Below are 21,441 nucleotides of genomic sequence, written 5' to 3'. Positions count from 1 at the left end.
AACGTGTGCCTTTGGAAGCGTTCGCTGGCCTACATGGTTACTGGATGTAGCATCTTTGAAAAGGAATGGAGCCTTTCCTTTGTTGTGTATTTCCAGAGAGAATGGTATTGTTCGACTATGAGATTACTAAAATTAGCCTGATGTGTGGGATACGAGAGCGTGAAACCAGCAGCAGCTGCTGCAGCCCCTGCCAACAGGAGGGAGCGTGGGAAGATGGCAGTTAAGGAGTTAAGCGTCAGGCAGCGCTGGCGGCCTGTGAACGGAGCGCCGCTGAGGAAAGCTGCCGCGAGGAGGGCTCCGGCAGACAGAGATGTTCAGTATCGGAGGTCCGAGAGCCACGCAGCCTGGATGAACTGCGCTGGCGGTGGGCGCAAACCTCGCCAAGGGGCTGGCATCGGCTCTGTCCGCCCCCGCCTCCTGACTCCACCGCGTTCAGTGGCTCTGGCAGGGCGGACACGCCGGGGCACTCACCTGCCAGCACACCATCAGTACACGGATTTACGCCGTTCCCCGGGCTCTAGAAAAGGACTCTGCAGTGACTGCTGCTGGGTGCCCACCACGCTGCCGGTGCTGTGAAGGCGCACCGCACACACGCAGCTCCCCTGCTGCTGGCACATCTCTTTTTTCTTTGGAAGCGGAATGGCTGAGTACATGTTGGGTTCTTTCCATGGATGCGCGGGGAGTTGACACTGACCCGGGAAGACCCCATCAGAGGCACCGTGCTTGAAGCGCAGGTAATGACAACATCCTCCGCCTGGCATTGTGGGGGTGAAGGATACCCTTGAACTAGCCAGACATGGGTGGGGACTGACCCCCTCACCCCTGTCATCGTCTGATGAGTTCCCAAGTTGGTAGTCCAGAATAATTAGGCTGGGGGCGGGACTGGGTTTCAGGGTTCGCATCGTACCCAGTGTTAAATGCAAGTGCCCAGTGAGAGCTGAGTGAGTGCGCGGGGGTGGTGGGATTTGCCCTACCAACTGCACACTGCATCATTTAAAACATTAACATAAACTGTATGAGCCCATTCAGGTTCCCTTTTAATATCTGTCGCTGTTTGGGAACCATGCGGAAATACTTCAAAAATATGCACAATGTAAATTCAATATCAACACAGGTCAATTCTGTGGACCTCCTCTAGTCTTTTCATTCTATGCGCTGCTGCACCATAGCAACACCAGCAGATCCACGCCGTTTCCCTGCATCCCATCTCCCAATGCACGTGTGTGTGCATTGCAGGCGATGAGTTGACAACTTACTGCAAGTCTTACATTCTGGCAAGCAGGTGCACGTCAGCCATATAAAGGGACAGTATTCCGGACCACACATACAGAACCCCTTTGATCTAATTACAATTGGACTTGGTAATGAAGGCGACCACCCCCCCAGGACTAGGGAGCGATGCCTACAGTACACGCCGCGAAATGCACAGAAGATGGCAGGCTGTGGTGCACTCGCGCTCGTGCAGTCCCATCTTCCTGCGTGAGGGTGTATTTCCCAGGAAGGGGGCCGCTGGCAGATACTAATTAAAATAACAAACGTGTCACTGTCACGATAGAAAGGTCAGCCTCGAGCCAGCAATACGCGACGCCCTTTATCCTGCATTGGGAGAAAGACCCTCGGGTCTTTTCAAGTGCACAAGAGAAATGTGCTTGTGATGAGTTAATGCCCGAGCTGTGCTGTTGAATACGGCTAAACTATGAGTCTTTACTAGTTGTTGACAAATATACAGAGTTTTTAGCAGCCTTCACCTAACTCTGGTGTAATGTGTGTTTTTATTTCGGAGAGTGTGACTAGGGTTGGTGGCAATACTTGCCAGAGGAGGCTTGGGAGGGGGAGTGGGCGGGGTTGGAGGCGGAGTAAGGTGACTCCAGGAGAGAGATACTGACACCAGATGAAGTCCCCGGGAGCGTGAGATCCTCCAGCGAGCAATCCGGGACAGTCTGTTCCTTAATGCACCACTGCTCCCTGGGAAGGCATGGGCCCTCTGCGTGTCTCTGCCTCCCACCAATAGGGTGATTCCCACAAACCCTAGCTGCACAGGGAGGGGGGTGTCGGCCGGTAGAATCTCTCTAAACGCACCCCTTCCCCAGACTCCCACCTGTCCGTTTGAGCGCTTATTAATCAGACTGCCCTTTGAAGGAATACTTAAAACATTCATCTAAAAGCAAAGCCAAGACAGGTTCTTTTCAGCGCCGTCTCTAACCGAGCCAGCTGACAGTTCACAATTCTGACGAGCGTGCTGAGTAACTCGGCGGTTTCATCAATTGTGGCCAATTACCTACTTTTCTTTTTTTTATATGTGAATGTTCATTGCTGCTTTTTCATGAGATTCAGTGAGCATACAATGCACTGCTGACAGTGTGACTCAGGAATATCAAATTTGAGTTCTCCACCCATTCTGATCAGTGGCATATTTAAGGCAAAGGGCCCTTGGGCAGCACCTGACCCAGGGCGCTAGGTGGGCGGGTCAGGGAGGCGGAGCTTTGGGTGTGCGGAATTAATTATGGTCACAGTGCACAATGGCAAACTTCAGTGACAAAAGCAATTTGTTATTAAGTTGTCTTCATTACAGTTACCTAGGGGTCTGACTAACTGGAAACAGCTGGGCCTCCTCAGCAGGCTTTGCTATTAATGCTAAATATTGCAAACCTAGAGAACATACATGTCCTTGTAGCAGAAAAGTGATGTCATTCAGTTTGTGCGTGTATTGCTGCAGCCATGCATTGCAAAATGGCATAATTGCATAGTGTTAAGATTTTGCTGCACGGTTTGGAGAGTGAAAACCTCAGATCTGTATAAGGGTGTACTAGTATGGAATTAAAGAGCCCTTTACAATATTTTCAATCTGTGTGTACTTTAGATGCACAACAGATCAATGTGGACGGTGTTAAAAAACAAAGCAGAACATAATTGATGTTTGTGACAACAATGTGATGAGCTGCTTGTGATCGCTGCACCAGATGCTGTATCTATTAGTTTATTAATTTGATTTTTTCCCCAAAAGATGATAGAATGCTGTGACACTCCCCAACCCTACCACACCCCTATGTGCCCGATTTACAAAACGTTTCCAATGGGATTTTTCCATTGAAAAGTGCTTTTGTAAATCAGGCCATATGGCGCATACTAGGGTAGGGCGGTGCTCTGTAAACTTCCTAAATAAAGGAAAAGTCAAAGAAAAGTAACACAGAACAACGTGCTGATGTGGATTGTCGTAATATTTAAAAACCTTTGCTTTGCAGAATGTACTTTGAAGGAGATAATGACATTTGTATATAACAAAGCCCTAACCCTGTGACAACTAACATGCAAAACACGCCACTAGAACTGAGTTTTTTTTTTCATCAGGGACCAAACCCCTCTTCATTTCGCACCAATCTTGTTTGGCTTTGTTTAAGGTGTGAAAGCTGTTGCATAAAAGCCTGCCATGTTCCCTCAGGGCTGACAAACAGTGTTAAGATCCACAATGAGCCACAAGGCGATGGCACATGTGCTCTCTGGCAGCAGTCAGGGGGAAAGCAAGCAGAGAACTCACCGCCACAAAGCAGGCCCGCCACAGCAGAAAGGGCCCTGTGCTGTGTGGAAGGGGGGGGCCTAGCACAGGGGCCCGCTCGCCATTTGTCTGGCTGACGACTGTTAGATCCTCCTCTGATTCTGATCCCACAGAACGGCCGCTGATTGGCACATGCATCAGTTGAGCTGCACTGCACACCAGCTCCCAAGACTTGCATTAAGTGGAAAAGGTTGCTTTAATGTGACAGGCCCAAGCTTACAAACATTTGCCAACCTGGCTCCTCTGCCTTACAGACCAAACAAATATGTTAATCACACACACCCCGTCCGCTGAACCCCTTCTATCCAGCATTCCCGCCCCCTTCTAGTCCCTAACAGGTTTATAACTTTTCCACTCTCCACACTCTGAGTCCATGTACCATCCTCCTTCAACTAGCTCCTCCCCCTTCCTGTACTGCCGGGCTAGCCTGTCCATTCGAACAGCACTGCCCACCCCCTCAACAATGTAATAACCCTGAACCTGAACCCAACCATTCAGTTAACTGAGCGAGACTACAGCACCCAGAAAACCCTCACCTATCTCTGCCTATCCTTTTAGGCCTTACACTATACTTCCGGCAATTCAACCCCTTATATCTTTTGTCTGGGTGCTGCACCTTATGCACAACGTGGATCCTAACACCCTCCCTACCCCTATTCATTTCTATCCTTGCCCTGTAGACCGCTCCCTCCCTGATCTCTCCCATCCAAACCCTCCTTGGCAAAGCTCCATCCCAAACCACACACATTGGCCAGTCCTCCCATAACATTATAATATCCCTTCTTCTCCTTTTATATATATATATATATATATATATATTATTATTATTTTTTAATGCATTGCAATTTCCCCTGGCACTGCATGTGGGACAATTGTTATTGACAAAATGTTCAATAACAAATTAAACTGTTATTTTTTTGTATTGTGCTTAATGTGGGACTCCAGCTTCTAAGCGTAGTATCAGGTCTGGGTTCCAAACCCGTGCTGGTCAGCGTAGTCTCCTTTACAAGACAAGAGTACTGCCACTGAGTTATCCTTGCTAGCTGATCCCATCTCGTCCTCATAATCCTGACCACTTCGCTGGTATATATTTGTAAGTGCACTTACATCGAGTCCCAAACTCTTTCCTTTCTTCTTGTTGGCCAACCCATTTCGCCAAGCAATGTCTGCAACTCCATACTTCCTTAATTCCCCACCTTTGCCAGCATCTGTGAAAGGAAACAAAGCAGTGAGCCCCCCACCTTCTTCATGACACCCCGCCCTCCCAGCACCAGAACTACCGTCCCAATCCTCCTGCCTCCTTCTTTGCTTTCTAACATACCCCTGATCCATCATACTTCTCTACCCAAGCTTCTTTATCTCCTGCCCCTCCGGTCTCTGTCTCATCTCCCCTGATGCCACCTCTGCTGTAACTATGTGCCCCAAAGCTAGCCTCCACACCCCCTTCCAACTCCTGTAAGGCATCACGAAATGCACCCAGAATCTTCACACAAATCAAAACCCCTGATCCCCTTTGACACAAAACGTTTCTGACACCCTGAAGCCCAAAGGAAAACTTCCAAGTGAAGCATGATCTGAACATCACCGACTCCCCCGGCTGATCGAGCACTAGATTTCTTACTTGTGCCCTAATTGCACCCCTTCCCCAGATAACCTTACCTTATTCTCATGTCCATTCTGTCCACTAAGGCCACTACCGTAACACTACTCACCCTAAACGAAATAAAACAAGACCAACCTGCCAGTAATATTACCCTGGCCCTCTCCTTATCCCTATACCAGCAGCTATAATCTCCCACGAGTACCCTTGTACTTTCTTCATCCTGGTCCCCCTTTGACCCTTCCTTCACTACTTGCATTTCCTGACATACTAACTTCCTGTCCTAAACGAGATCCTTCAAGAGATCCTTCCCTGTATGCTCCAGATCCAAAGCTTACTCATAGTCCTTGGCCACTGTGACACCATAAATCATCTGCTATATCCTCTTTCCTACCGCAAATCAGCCTTCTCCCGAAATACCATGTTGTTCAGCTGGCTCCTCAACCCAAACACCCGCACTATTCTTGAAAACGTTGGCTCCCAGTCAACCACTTCTTTCATTATTTCTGCAAACACCAGCTATCCACCTTGAAGTTCACCTCCCTACTCACCAACTCCATAACACACTAGTCACTGTCCTCAAAATACTCGAAACATTCCAAAGCCTACGCTGTCCATCCTCCCCACTACTCCACACACTAACCCTCCACCCGACACATGCCACCTGTCTTCCCACCACTTCTCTTGACTCTTTGGCTGACATACTCTTCATATCCCCGTGAAGGGTACCCACTACTCTAGTACTACATTAAAAACATTTCCAGAACAAAAACACACCTTTGTTGTACCCTCTGACTTCTCCAACTCTCTTTCCCCGCGCCACTGAAAACTTAGCCCAAGACATGAACTGTAGTATTTGAAGCAGCAAATCAGCCTGACACAACCGGCTTGCTGGCCACCTTCCTATTGTGCACCCTCTTTGCAATTAAGTTGTATGTCCCAGCATCTACAGCCAACCCTCCATCCTCAACTACCAAATGGTCAACCAGAGGTCACTCAATGTGCTGCAAACATTCTGAAATGCTGCTTGAACAGCTCAACATGCAGTATGTATGTGCCTGCCACTCATTTAGTGTGAAGAACCCATCCATGTCCATTACTGATACCCTAGATACCGACTGTTATCTGCATTCAGCATCAATGATGCAAAATTAATGTTTGATTCAAAGCTACTATACCCTGGTAGGAGTTTGGTGTGATCATGTAAGTTAATCATTTTTATCTTTCCCGCACACATCATTTTCAGGGATCTAAAAGCGGGGAGGGGGGGCATGTGATGATAAAGTGTTGGGGGTTCTCCACTAATGGTAAGGTTGTAACCAGTAAATTCAAGATCGGAACTCAAGCACCCCAATCTGCCATCTTCCCATCTAGTCACCCTGATCCCGCCTATGTCATCCCGTTCCCCTCCGATGTCAGCCCTTTCCTCCCCCTTGTCCCTCTTTCCCATACTAACCTCCATTCCCTTCACTCCCATGCCACCACGTGCCTCAGTCCTTGCTCACCTCTTTATGCCACAAAGTCCTTTCCTTCTAAGCCATCCTCCCTGTACCTGCACCCGCATCACTCCTCACCATCTTTCAACATCCCCGGCAGTCCTCCTTTACTCTTAGGAACCCCCCCCCCCATTCTCCACTCCAGTACTACACTCAGCACCCATTGAGCCATGGCCAACTAACAGGGCCATAATTCCTCCATAAACCCACTGTATCAGTCCTCCCACAACTTTTCTGTGTTCTCTGCCATCCCTCTATCAACAATGCACCATCTCCCTCTGTTCTGCACCCTACATATCCCCCTATTTCCTTCTCTTCCAGTGCCACACTTCCCATTCTGTCGAGTTTGGGCCTAATACCACCACCTGCCCCCATGCCATAGTTCTCTGTTTCACCTTTGTTACAAGTATGCCTGTCATCCACTCCATTACTGCCCCATCTATCCCTTCACTTGGCCTCGCTCTCTACATTCCGACGTCACCCATTCTGCTTGTTCCAGGTTGTCCAACTCTCCAAGCAGGGGGAGCCCACCCCCACACCCTGGTTGTTATCCCAGTGCACACCCAGCTATTCCAACTGGGTAAGACTGTCATTCCCTCTCCCCGTTTTACCAAACCTCCTGGGGCTGCACCACTCCCAGTCGTCGACCATGGGGAAGCCGTCTGAGCCTCACCCACCTCAGTCAATGCTGGGTGATTGGGTCCCACCTAACCCAATATCGCTCCACACTCTCTGGGGCTGTTCTGTACCATTCCATTACTCTTCACCTATAGGCCGGGCGCCCAAAACCCTAGACATTCCTAACAACCCTCTCCGTCCCCTCCCCTCAGACTCGCTGCACCCTTAACCTTCCGACAACACCCCACCTCCCTTCCACTGACCCCACCAAATACCCTCGTAATCCTCTACACCTGTTACTGTACTGTAGCCCACGCCTACGCGCACCCCCACTCTATAGGCTGCTCCTTCTGATATCTGCCCCTCCTGGAAACTGCCCCCCGTCACTCCGCTGGTTTGCTGCAGACCTCCCAGAGGACTTAAGGGAACTTAAGGTCATCCCTGCTCCCTCCCCTGCGCCCACTCCCCAGTCTGCTTGCAGCTTGGTCAAGGAATTACCTCCTGCCCCCCTCCCCCATCCCACTATTCCATAGAAATCATGGCCCCCACCACCCACTTCCCAGTGCTTGCGTCCATGAGCACTTCACCCCAGCCACAAAGTACCCCGCCCCAAACCCACCTAGCACAATGCTGCCAACCTGATCCCATAAGGGGACCATGGTCCCACGCCCCTGGCTGCTTCCCTGTCCTATCCAGACCCAAAAACACGTACACGAGAGCTATGATTGCTGTTGAGTATTGACTCTTATTCTTTCTGCCTTGAAAAAGACCTAGAGTCGAAACACGTGTTGGTTTTCCTTTTGTAACTTGAAGAATTATATTTACAAAACTAAGAAAGCAGCAATAAACCTATGCACTGCAAAATTGTGTTTACTAATGCTTATTATACAATTAGCAAGCGCTATTGCCAGTAAAAACAATGTTTGAAGGTATTATTATTTGTGCATTTTGTGCCTCCCAGCTGCAAGGTGCACCACCAAAACATGGTGTCACCAACGTTTTCTTTGTCTCTATACTGTGCTATTACCCGTTGCTGTTTAAAATCTGTACAACATAACTGTGCGCTGTGGGGCTATACTACAATTTTGAAAGTGAACAGCGGCTTTCCTTTGTTGTGTATCGTCAGAGAGAATGGTATTATGCGACTATGGGATTACTAAAATTAGCCTGATGGTGTGGGATATGAGAGTGTAAAACCAGGAGCAGCTGCTGCAGCCCCTGCCAACAGGCGGGAGCGTGGGAAGATGGCAGTTAAGGAGTTAAGCGTCAGGCAGCGCTGGGGCCCTGTGCATGGAGCGCCGCTGAGGAAAGCCGCCGCGAGGAGGGCTCCGACAGACAGAGATGTTCAGTAACGGAGGTCCGAGAGCCACACAGCCTGGATGAACTGCACGGGCAGTGGGCGCAAACCTCGCCAAGGGACTGGCATCGGCTCTAGTCTCTGACCACCTCTGGCCCTGGACGAGTCCACCGCGTTCAGTAGCTCTGGCAGGGCGGACACGCCGGAGCACTCACCTGCCAGCACACCACTAGTACAAGGGTGTACATTTTCCCCCAGGCTCCAGGAAAGGATTCTGCACACGCTGCCGGGGCTGCTAGGTGGCAGAGGTGCACCGCCCACATGCAGCTGGCCTCTGATGTCACATCCGATTTTGTTTTTGGGATTAGGAATGACTGAGTTAATTTTGGGTTATTTCCATGGAAGCGCGGGGAGTTGACTCGGGAAGAAGGGACACCACCCGAGTCGTCATGCTTGAAACTCAGGTAACAATGATCTATTGAGCATGGAGGAGTAGGGGTGAGGTATACGCTCGAACTGAGCAGGCACGGGAGAGGGCTGCCCTCCTCACCCGGTCATCGCCTGATGAGTTCCAAGTTGATAGCTCAGAATAACTCGGCTGGGGGACGGGACTGGATTTAGGGGATCACCCCTCGCACCAGTGATAAGTGCAAGTGAGAGCTGAGGGATTGAGTGGGTGGATGGGTGGGAGTTACACTGCCAGCTTCATCCTTTTAAACATTCAAATTAACTGTACAACCGCAAACATACCCTGTTAATCACCTGTCGACCTGTCGCTGTTTGGGTACTAAGAGGAAATCATTTAAAAATTGCTGTAGGTTATATTTCAAATAGGTCAATTCTGTTGATCCCCTCTAGTCATTTCATTCTATGCGCTGCTGCACCATAGCAACACCAGCAGCTCCACGCCGTTTCCCCGCATCCCATCTCCCAATGCACGAGTGTGTGCATTGCAGGTGATGAGTTGACAAGTTACTGCAAGTCTTATATTTTGGCAAGCAAGTGCACGTCAGCCATATAAAGGGACATTTATATGGACATTATTCCGGACCACGCATACAGAACCCCTTGGATCTAATTACAATTGGACTTGTTAATGAAGGCGATTTCCCCCCCGAGGACTACGGAGCGATGCCTACAGCACACGCCGCGAAATGCATAGAAGATGGCAGGCTGTGGTGCACTCGCGCTCGTGCAGTCCCATCTTCCTGCGTGAGGGTGTATTTCCCAGGAAGTGGAGCCCGGGCAGATACTATTTAAAATAACAAACGTTTCACTGTCGAGAAAGAAAGGTCAGCCCCGAGCCAGCAACACGGGTCGCCCTTTATCCTGCAGTGGGAGAAAGACCCTCCGGTCTTTTCAAATGCATAAGAGAAATGTGCTTGTGATGAGTTAATGCCCGAGCTGTGCTGTTGAATACGGCTAAAATATGAGTCTTTACTAGTTGTTGACAATATACAGAGTTTTTAGCAGCCTTCACCTAACTCTGGTGTAATGTGTGTTTTTATTTCAGAGTGTGACTAGGGTTGGTGGCAATACTAGCCAGAGGAGGCTTGGGAGGGGGAGTGGGCGGGGCTGGAGGCGGAGTAAGGTGACTCCAGGAGAGAGATACTGACACCAGATGAAGTCCCCGGGAGCGTGAGATCCTCCAGCGAGCAATCCAGGGACAGTCTGTTCCTCAATGCACCACTGCTCCCTGGGAAGACATGGACCCTCTGCGTGTCTCTGCCTCCCACCACTAGGGCGATTCCCAGAAACCCTGCACAGGGAGGGGGACGCCTGCCATTTGGAGGAATACTGTTCATTTAAAAAACAAAACCAAGACCGGTTGTTTCCAGCGCCACATTCAACCTGCTCCCAGCTGGGCTCGCTGTTAGTTCACAATGCTGCCGAATTTGTATCATCGCTCTGCGGTTGTATCATCTGTGGGCAGTTAGCTAGGTTTTGTTGTTTTTTTTGTTCCATATATCAATGTTCGTTGCTGCATTTTCTAGAGAGAGTCAGTGAGCATATAGTGCATTGTTGACAGTGTGCATATGGAATTTCGAGTTTGAGTAGCCGAGTTTTCTCCATATGTTCTGATCCCATGGAGCTGCCGCTGACTGACACATGCTTCGTTTCGTGACGTGACAGTCTACTACTCCCAGTGACATGCCTTCTGCTGCCCTACCCTGCAATATGAAATGTATGACAGAAGATGGCATGGTGGGGTGCACTCGCGCTCCACGTGTGAGGGTGTATGTGCCTTTGTGGCACAAGGCACCGTCTTTGTGCCTTGTGCATAATTTTTTTCCACATACAACTTGCTGGAAGTCTTTTTATGACAATATTTCCTATGCATTGTTCAGCACCCCGATACACCAGTGTGGCCTCTGTGACGAATCGAGGTTATTCATCCCTTCTCTCCTTAATGAGACAACGGGCCTCATTACGACCTTCGCGGAACGGGTTAACTGGCTCCGCTAATGGAGACGGACCCATTAAACCCGTTCCGCGAAATTACGAGGTCCCCTCGCGGGACCCGGTAAGGACGCCTGGTAAAACCAGGCATCGTTACCGGGTCCCGCAAGGGGAAGAGGGAGCTAACAACGGGCTGGTCGTAATCGGCCCATTGTTAGCTCCCTCTCCCATTCCCATTGAGCCCTATGGGGGCTCAGATGGGAATGGGGAAGGTCCAGGCCCCGGTTCCCAGAGGGAGGAATTACCGGGCCCTCCGAACTCGGAATGGCCTGGTAATTCCCCATTCTGTGAACCCGGTAAAGGAGCCCGGTTTGGCGGCAGCCATGGAACTAGTAGCTCCATGGCTGCCGCCAAACTCGTAATGAGGCCCACCCTCTTTAAGGCTAGGGAGGTGAGCCTGCTCCATGATACCAGCCCTAGGGGTAGGACATGTGGGACCTCATTGGGAGTTACTCCCGTTAGGGGACAAAGACTCCCGTTCCTATGAGGTACTCCCTAGATTGCACAACACACCAGCACATATGGGACTGCCTGCTGGGAAGAAGAATGTTGTACCATCTATATATTTGGCTGCAGGCAATGCTGATCTGAATCTATCAGCAAAAGGAAAAGAGGATGTCTCTATAAGATAAAACGTGTATTTAATTGGGACGAGTGGAGGAAGCAAGAGAAGAGAGCATGGTATGCAAGGGAAGCCTCCTAATGTGATCGCGCCTTGGAGGGGTGGAGCAGAGCCACGCGGCAGAGCCAAGCTGCGGAGCCTGCAACTTTCAAATCTTTTAGAAAAACCACATTGAGATGCCGGGAGGCCAGTGAAAAAGGACAATGGGTAAACAGCTGTGGAGCATCCAGGAGCTGGTGGTGGCGTGACCATGAACACCTGATAATGATTGAGACCCCCAGCTGAACAACACTGAGACCATCACCTCTGGGAGTGCGAGTAGCTCCTCGTCGCCTGCATCCATCGATGGCTGCAGCTAGAGCGGAAGCTGAGAACAAAACGCTTGCAAGAATTCAGAACAGGAAAACTGACAATGGAGAAGAATTCCTGAGTGCTAGCTGAGCCCTGCAACGTTCCCCTACACTACAAAGAGAGCAGGAAAAGTATGAGGCTGCCTGGGCAAGAGCACATGAAGAGTGGAACTCGTCCCAGTCATATGGACGAGATACGAGGAATACATTTGTTGGATTGCCAATGTGGAAGGCTCATAAAGCCAGTAGAACCCTGGGAAGAGAACAACGATGGATTGAAGACAATTACACTGGGAAGAAGGGGAAAGGTCTTACGGACAAAGCGATAAAGAGTGGTTAAAGCAAAGGCCAAGCACGGCTTCTGAGCAATATGATATAAGACTATCAAGAAAACCAGATAATAGAAAAGTATAAAAGAGGGAACCCAAGCATGGAGGAAATCTAAAAGGGGATCAAGTCCCATGTAAAGTAGCCAAGGATGAATTGAGAGACTGTAAAAGGGTAATAAATAAAGACAAGAGTGTGAGAGACTATTTTAAAACAAGCTCTAAGGAGCATAACGTTAAAGAGATCACCAAACCCAGAAGTGTTGTGGAGTTTACCAAAATAAATGGCATGAAAAAACTCAAGTATTAGAGAGCAGTGTTTGAAGTGCATGAAAAGAAGTAGTGGAACTATGTTCCTTGCTGGCCTGTCCCCACCACCCACAACCCCATCACCACACCCCCTTTGATACACAATACACACTGCTAAGCACAGGGAATGGTTTCTTTTTAAAATAAAAGTATTGGAACAGTAAAACTTTAATTTAAAAAGTAGAGGCGCACCACTGCGAATGGTTCCTGCCCACTTCAACCACTGTAAGAGCGAGACATTTCCATACAAAGACTATCAGAAACTAGGAGAAGCCCAGAAGAAGAAAAACCTTCTGTTGGTTGAATTTAAGTTGGTTAAACTAGTGGTAGGGCCAGGTAGAGTTAGGATTGGACCCAGTTTTACTTTGGGACGTCCTGACGACAGACGAGCACACTTAGTTTTTTTTAGATAGGCAGGTTGATCCCTTTAGCAATGGGGAACGTTTGGCCTTTTCATATCATTTCATTAAATAAAATTCATAATGTCCTTAATGTATCCAACTCCTTCTTCCGACCCGCCACACCTCCCACCTGTAAGGTACAACATCGAAACGCAAAAATTGCTTTGGTGTCAATAACATTTTCTTTGTCTCAATACTGTCAAATTAACCCATGTTGTTTAAAATGTATACATTTCCCCTGTGCATTAGGGGACATTAATGTCATTTTGGGGTACAGTTGACATTTGCAAACAGCTTGACCTATCAGGTGTGTCAACTTAAATTCAGTTGGGGGCTGAGCCTTTTGACGGCACCTTTGAACCAAGTGGTGTCACAGGGAGTTGCATCATGAGGAATAACAATGTGTAAAAACTTCAATCCATCAGTTTTAGTTTTGGTGGAAAGTGGAGAGTCGTTAAAAAAGAACAAGGCTGTGACAGTGTGGCGTGACAAGTAAACACCTGGGATGCCATTTCCTTTGATGGCCAGAGGGACGTGACATCAAAGGAAGTGGCATCCCAGGCACTTACTTTTCTGCAACACACTGTGTTAATTATTATGGCTGATCTGCGTGATTATCAAAGGGGACTAGCCATTTGCAGACCAGTCATGGTCTTGCCATCAATCACAGTAGTCCATTCAGAGTTCTTAGGGCATGTCCCCTGTGCACAGGAACACAAGCAGCCTCAACATGTTTCAGCCTTGTTTGTCTTTATCAGTGAGGGGAAGCATTATTCCTTAGATGTAGCAAGCGGGGGACCCACGTCTGAGCATGCACTATCTCAAAGAGGCAAAATAAAACCAAACATTGATGGATGCAAGATTTTCAATCAATCACAACCACTGGCATTTCTCTGGACACGCTTCTATAGCCTTGTACAGCTAGACCACAAGAGACTGCATGTGTTCTCGTGCAGTGAGCACAAGTCCTAAAAGGTCATACGGGGCTGCCCCATTTGGTGAAATGGCTAAGAATCATTTATATCTGGTTGCTCCCTTTCTGTAGCCATAAAGGTGGGATATAACATGATGGTATGAAGGCAGCCCAGAGCAATGATAGTGGTTATAATTAATTCAATCCCGTGCATTCTTCACTTTTTGATTGTATTGTGCTTTCCCCTCAATTTCCCAAAAGTAATATTTTCACCTATTTTTAAGTAGGTAAAGGAAGACACTATACCATTTATGTACATACATTTTTAGGTACCTCCATTTCTTGTGTCTCCTGCTGCAGAGATCTGTGTGCAAGATGCAGTTCACATGTTAGTAAACTGAACAGCCAGTAAAAATGGCCCCCTTCTGAGGCTGATGAAATCAAATTGGGTGGTTTCCAACCTCTACATTTACTGAGTTGTGTTCAAACTTTGACGTGGCCAGTAGTGACATGAAAGGAAGTGACACTGCACCCTTCAAAGGTGTGGTAAATAGGGAAAGGGTTGAAAGCTCACAAGTGGGGTAGAACACAAGTTTAGTACTCGCCTCTCACAAAGGGAAGCCTGCACTAAGAAAGTTCGATTCCCAAAGCATGGTCGACTTAGCCCTTCATCTTTCTTCAGTTGCTATATCCAGTACTATTATTTGGGTAATAACAGATGTTGTTACTGCTCTTAGAAGCTAAAGGAATAGTCACAAAGAGCTAGCTAAGGAACACAAATGTACAAGAGGGTAGGAGAAGTGGCATGGTTTCATAGGTGCTCCTTTTTGGAGTGAACACAACATTCTTGCAGGTCCTCTATCCTGTTAATCCTAATTAAAAAAACAAAAAAGTGTAATGTGCATTTGGTTAAATCCTTATAACTTCAAGCACAGTCAAACAGATATACATACATATATTAAAAGAATCATTCAATATCATACCTGCATCGATTTACATGGTAAAATCATTTGCATCTATCATGATGCAATCCATTTGACATTCAGTTGTTCTTCCCTCATAATGTCCATGCATCTTGTCAATTACTTTTCGTCTTTGTACTTTATGTTAGCATGGACATAAAAATTAAATCCAGTATTTACAATAAAATCCATTAAGCTAAGCATCTGTAGCCCCTGATATCTTTCTCAGCCCCTCCTGCCAGATGTCATAAGCTGCACGAGTGATCACCAATGAATTTACCCCATCCAAAGTACTCCAAAATGCATCAGTCTGTATATTCAAAATATTTGACACAAATGTTTGATAACGCTCCAGATTTTGCAGATGGAGGTTGGGACATTGTGTTAAAATATGTTGCAATGTTTCCATCGCACCCTTACACATTCTGCAGGCTCAGTTCCGCATAAGGATCCTTAGCCCACCCCCTAACATATTTATATGTGGGCAAGATGTTGAACCTAATATAGCAATCACACCTTCTACGATCTTTAGTACACATTTTCTTTTATATATGTGCAGGGCTTGTTTGGAAGTAAACTTTGTCTGCTGTACTCAAAGTATCTCTTCTTCCCATTTAGTTTAACCATGGACATTGCTCTTTCCCAAATGAACGTTTTTTTCTTTAGCTTAATCAAAACATCGGGCTCATTCAAATCAATAGCTGTAGCAATACTGATATCAGGCATTAGATCGACATTACGGAAATGTGCACTGGCAGTTTCCATTAATGCGGCCAGAAATGCGTTCAGACAAGGAGCTTTGTATTTCTGCGAGAAGAGGAAAACGATGGTTTCACCATTAATTGGAGCAGTAATCAGAGAAATATTTCATTTTCAGCGTTTTATGCACCTGCTGGCCCATAAAGAGAGGAGGCCCAGCTCACAGTAGAGTGCCTCCAAAATAGATCTGAGGATTTTCCCCTCCAGTTTTTCCAACCAAAACGGTGTGATGTTCCAAGAGCAATTCTAATCCACAGGTGATCCCCAGGACTATGTTGGTGGTATAAATAGCTAGCAGTCTCTCAATGCTAACCATACCACATTTTGCTACAAAACGTCTAATCACCAACCATTTCCGTAAGACTTTAGTTTTGATATGATCCTCTTAGCAAGTGAGGGTAAGAACTGTTCAAATGAAGAAATATATATATATATATATACTACTTCCAAAGCAATGTTGTTAAGTTCCCATATATATGGTCTTTTTCCTCTGGTTTTGCCCCACGCAATATCATTACTTTCGTCTTATCTATGTTAATGTCAAGATGATTTGTAGTGCGTAGCTTTGTAGGGTATCTATGGATCGCTGGAGTCCGATCAGTGTACAATCCACAAAGACAGTATCGTCCGCTTAAATTATCCATGGAACAGGCTCCACACCAATCCGAGGGGGGAAATTACGGGCCGCTTTCCGTGTCTCATGCAAATCTGAAACATACAAGTTGAAAAGTAGGGGTGCTAACACTCAGCCCTGTTTAAACCCAACATTGGTACTGAGTTGTGACAAAGTCTCTCCCTCTTGATTTAATCGGATGGTTACCAAGGTAGCTTGATACAAGGCCATTCTGAGGTATAGAAGCGATGCGTCCAAGCCCCATTCTCGCAATTTCCACCAAAGCAGTGGGCGAGAGACTGTGTTGAAGGCCTTGGAATAATCGACATAGTATAAACAAAGCTTGTGCGGGTTAGTTGACATCTCTGAAACCAGGTATTGTAAAGCTCAAGCGCTATAGAGCGTGCTATGTGATTTTCTGACCACTATTTGGATTTTTTTTGTCTTCTACTAGCTTCAGACTAGATGGTCAACCTTCTCAATATGAAAGAGGCAAATATCTTGACACTGGTGTCGAGCATGGCCAACAATCTGTAGTTGGAGGGATCCAACACACCACCCATTTTATAAATAAGTATTAGTATGGATTCCCGCCAACTACTAGGTATAGACCCGTCCGATAGTATGTTTCTAAATCAGCGCTCCAGGACTTTCGACCAGAAGTCAGGGTTAGCTTTATAAACTATATCTGGGACAGCATCCAGGCACGGGGTTCTCAAACTACGTAGTTTCATAATTATACCCCAGATATCCACAGAATCAAAGTCTAGAATCAACGGCCCATCGTCAATGGTATTATGCATTGCAGTCCTTTTGTTTTCATCATAATATAATGCTGTTATATCAGCAAGTCAAGCTGTCTCTATGATGATGTTTTATTCTTTAACAGTATTACCAGACAGATATTGCCGATAGCAGGACCAAAACCTTTTTTTTATCGTTGTTATGGAGAAGTTCAAACATGTATTTCCAATTGGCACCGTGCAAGGAGTTCTTATGCTGGCACAGACAGTTTTTGTAATTGGTGTAAAGCCTTCTAATTGCATCCCTCTGCTCAGTGCCAGTCAGGTCCTTGGTCCCGGCAACCGCAGCTCTGTCACAGCGCTATCGCTTCTTTCTCTTGTTTATTAGTAAGATTAGTAAGCCATAAGGACCTTTCAATGCACGTTTCCCAGTGTTCGTCATTCGCCACAGTTTTAATGATGCAGGCAGGCCCTGCATTATCTCATGCGTATCCCAATTGCGATCTGCAAACAGCCCATCTAGTCTCAACTGGTCCGATGTATTAAACCTTTCAATGTTTGGATCAGACAAACCTATTGCCCTGGTCGTTTGCAGATACATAGAGATATCTGCGCCTAGGCTCATGCTGGCGTTCAGTTCCTCAATTACATATCCAGCTCCTCAGCATATGATCTCTGGCAGTATTGGATTTGAAGGCCGAGTCTCTGCAAAAGGGCCAGAGTTCATAGCTTATAAATATAAAGTCCAAACAAGATTCTGAATTTCCATTGGTCCAAATAGTTTTTAGCGATGCGCCACAGCCCCTTTTCATGTTATGACATACTCAGGGGTTTGTAGACAATTACCGCATCCATACATCTTTTTCCAGGACGCTAGATCTGTTTTCTGACTGGAGATATTTACGTCAAAGTCGAGCAAGTCACCATTATATAATCTAGGTGCTATTTGTTCGTTAAAGTCCCCAGCCACTCTTACACGCCGAGATGGGCATCTCCATGTTAACATCATTTCATCTCCCGGAGGATCATAGATATTTACAGTTAACATAGAGTGATCCTTACGTCCAGGATACAAGATAATGTAAGATGAAACAACTTCTGTATTAAATGGGGTGAGAGATATGCTAGTTCTAGCCCCTATAGCCAAACCACCCATCGGGCACCCCCTGGATCTGCGCTTAGCAGGATTGCACAATACATTATACCCATCTATACAAAAGTCTTCCATTAACCAAGTCTCCTGCAAGAGGAACACATCGCAATTTGTTAGTAAAGAAAAACCATCTCAGTTAGATAGAAAGGAATTGAATACACGTGTGTTCCATGATGTTAATCCCAAATAGCCCAATACTCTTCTGATAGAAGAGTAACTGAGCACTAATCCCCTGGAAAGCCAGCGCATTTACACAAATAGTATTTTTTTAAATGCAGAAAGAAATCTTATTCTGGGTAAGGGATGATATATTTTACTATTTCATCTTGACTTTTAGCTCGCATCCGTCTGGATTTTTGCAAAGTGTCTGTACCTTTATTTTCACACAATAAATGCAGACCTACAAGTGACAGGACTGGCTCAGCATTTCACACTGGACATGATCCAACCCAAGAAGTCTGTAATCTCTCTCTGTGTTTCACAGGTGTGGCATATGCTCTGAGGCATTGTTTCATGAATTCTTCCTACTATGTATTCCGGATATGGTTTTGTTTTCTAGTGAGCCATTGGGCCTGATCCATGGAAAAGAGCGCATTTTTCCTGAAAAGGGTGCGCACAGAGAACGTATTTGCACACAAAGCCACCATACTCCATTCAATTCTAGCCTTGGGTGATGAAATCCCCAGGTCATATCTTATAACCGCTTCTGGGATCGAATTCGGCATCCTCAAGGTTTTATGCCACAACCTGGTCTCTATCTGATCCAGAATATTGAACATTGAAGGCCCAAAGAGCTCCAAACCATATGTAATTTTAGGGACGTATTTGCCCTCATAGAATAATAGGGCCAGTTTTAGAGAAAATCACCATATTTACGGTTTACTCTCACCAGTTGTTTTTGGAGCATGGTTGCCTTTTGGAGTGTGATCTCTTGAGATTGCCGTAATCCTGGGTTAGCACAGAAATGGAAACCCAATTAAGTGAAACTAGGAGTGGGCTTGATTGGGGTATAGCTCAGGGGCAATGCGCTCACCTTGAAAGTAAGAAGACATGGTGTACCACAGGTTCGAACCCTGAGTCCGTGCTTAGAAACCTCTTGGTATTAAGCGTGTTATAAATAACCTATCAGATCATATATTTCCCAAGGACCATACATACAAACTTTTGATTATCCTTTCCCGGAAGAACGCTAATATCCTGGTTTTCTCCAGATTCATAATTAGCCCATTCCCCTTGGCATATGCAGAGAAGGCAGATAAGAGTCTCTGTAGGCCTACTTTTAAGTTGTCCAGGAGAAGGAAATCATCTGCGTAGGCCAGCCAAGAAAATGTTCATTTCCCATGCTTGGAGTGATCAGGCCTGCTTTATATAAGTGTTCCCAGGCGTCTGACATATATTGGTTATAAAGCCAAGGAGCCAAAACACAACCTTGTCTAAGGCCTGAAGATATATCAATCTCTCCAGAGAGATTCCCTTCTCTGTTTAATATAATCTGCACACTTGAGTTCTGATATAAACTAATCAGTAGACATAGGAGACCTCATGGAAGCCCCGAATTAGCCAGTTTAGACCAAAGGCGATTCCGATCTACCCAGTCAAAAGAGGCAGAGAGGTCAAGAGAGGCCAAGAATGTACAACCTCCCTCGATACCCCATGCTGTTTCCTGGATATTTGGCAGCAAGAGGCCATTGCCATTAGTAGAGTGACCTCTACGAGACCGAGTTTATTCAACATATGCTACTGTGTGACCATTCCTCCAGATGTTGGAGGGGTAGAGTCACAAAGATTTTACAGTCTGCATCAAAGGCGAGATCAAGCGATAATTACCTGGATCAGCCCTAATGCCCCTTTTAAAAGTTGGCACAACAATTGCCGAAAACCAGAAAGCTGGCATTTGGCCTGTGTCCCGAATACTTCCAAACTGCACAAAAAGGGCCCCAGCCCAGTTTAGTGGGTCAGCTTTAAAGGTGTTATTAGTTAGTGCATTACATTTTTTTCAGTATTAAGAATTACTTCTCTATCTAATTTGAAAGGCCATAGATGATCAAAGGTTGGAATCCTCAGGATTGAGATACCACATTCCCTGACCTCGTGGCCCTTGCCATACATAGCCTTAAAATAATCCACCCACTGACATTCCGAAACAGGATTAATCTGGACCGTGTTAGTAATGGGATCGTTATTATGCATCAAAGACCAAAATGAACCCATGTCTGCCACAATTAAAATGGACAGAATTACCTCTGCATCTAGTTGCAGCAACAAACCTTTCATGAATTGACAGTGATTTTTATTTTTTTACTTGATTTTTTTAGTCACGCTTAGTTTGTTCTCTAAATTCATTGGAACAGCATTAGCCCATCTGATATCGTTTCTCATTTTAGCTTTGGCCCTTGCAACCTCATCATTATGCATATGGGCCGGTCTCCTAACATTCGTAATTCTAGGGGTGCAATTCTTTTTCACACACTTCACTAATTTACCAAATTACTTCAAAATTATTAACATTGAAGACCTCCATTTACTAATCCAATGGCAATGACTGCATAACAGTATGTAGTTTAGAATTTAAAGCCCCAATGTCTCTATCCGATGAACGGATAGCTCGCTCCGAAGTGTTAGTTCTCAGTTGCAAAAGATGAGAGTGCCTCCTGGAAGAGATACTGATGTTAAATCTTGCCTTCAGGATGCCATGATCACTCCAATCATTTTACAGAACTGAGAAAGAAGTACAATTATTTAGCAAGCATTCATCAACGAATTGTAGTCCAGTGTCGAGGCACTGGTCCCTCAAAACCAAGTGTACATCCTGGACACAGCACTTAAGTCAGCCCCACTCAACGGGAGGAGCCCGAAAGCATCAAGGGCCATGCTCCTGCTCCTACCCATTTGAGATTTAAAATTCTGTGGGGGCATATCAGATGACATTTCTAATAACTCCATTCCAGAATCCTGACAATCGCACAGAGAATTCAGTTCCCAACCTAAAATCACTCTTCCCTCAAGATTAGTGTTTGACCAATTAGAAATACACTCAGAGATTGTATCCAACAAGTATTTGAAATCAGCAATCCCTTTATGCTAGAATATATTAAATAACAGCAATTTAAATATTTAATCCTTCGCTATGAGGGATACCGCCATAGCCCCAAAAAGGAGGCCATCCAGGGCGGCGGCTGTCATTCCCAGAGTGGGCTCCACTGCAATCAAGAGTCCCCGAGGCTGGCCACCTCCTACTAGGCCTGGCCAGCTGATTAAAAGTCTGG

The 21,441-nt window shown here is 46.3% G+C and overlaps 1 protein-coding gene across 2 annotated transcripts in view; it reads left to right on the top strand.

The window, feature by feature from the left end:
• The first annotated feature begins 207 nt into the window (after positions 1-207).
• Positions 208-21,441, top strand: part of WSCD2 (WSC domain containing 2) — a 1,541,956-nt gene continuing 1,520,722 nt past the window's right edge. Inside the window, exon 1 of one of the 2 annotated variants that reach the window (XM_069619485.1) lies at positions 208-734. The gene's annotated coding sequence lies outside the window, so the exon portion shown is untranslated. Of the gene's footprint in view, positions 735-8,584; positions 9,029-21,441 lie in introns of those variants that run through there. The other variant, XM_069619486.1, reaches the window with a different exon arrangement.

Source organism: Ambystoma mexicanum, chromosome 10 (genome assembly GCF_040938575.1).
Source record: "Ambystoma mexicanum isolate Mex_15411 chromosome 10, UKY_AmexF1_1, whole genome shotgun sequence".
Taxonomy (NCBI): Eukaryota; Metazoa; Chordata; class Amphibia; order Caudata; family Ambystomatidae; genus Ambystoma; species Ambystoma mexicanum.
The sequence above is the reverse complement of the archived record's forward strand: the minus strand, read 5'-3'. Positions and strand labels throughout refer to the sequence as shown.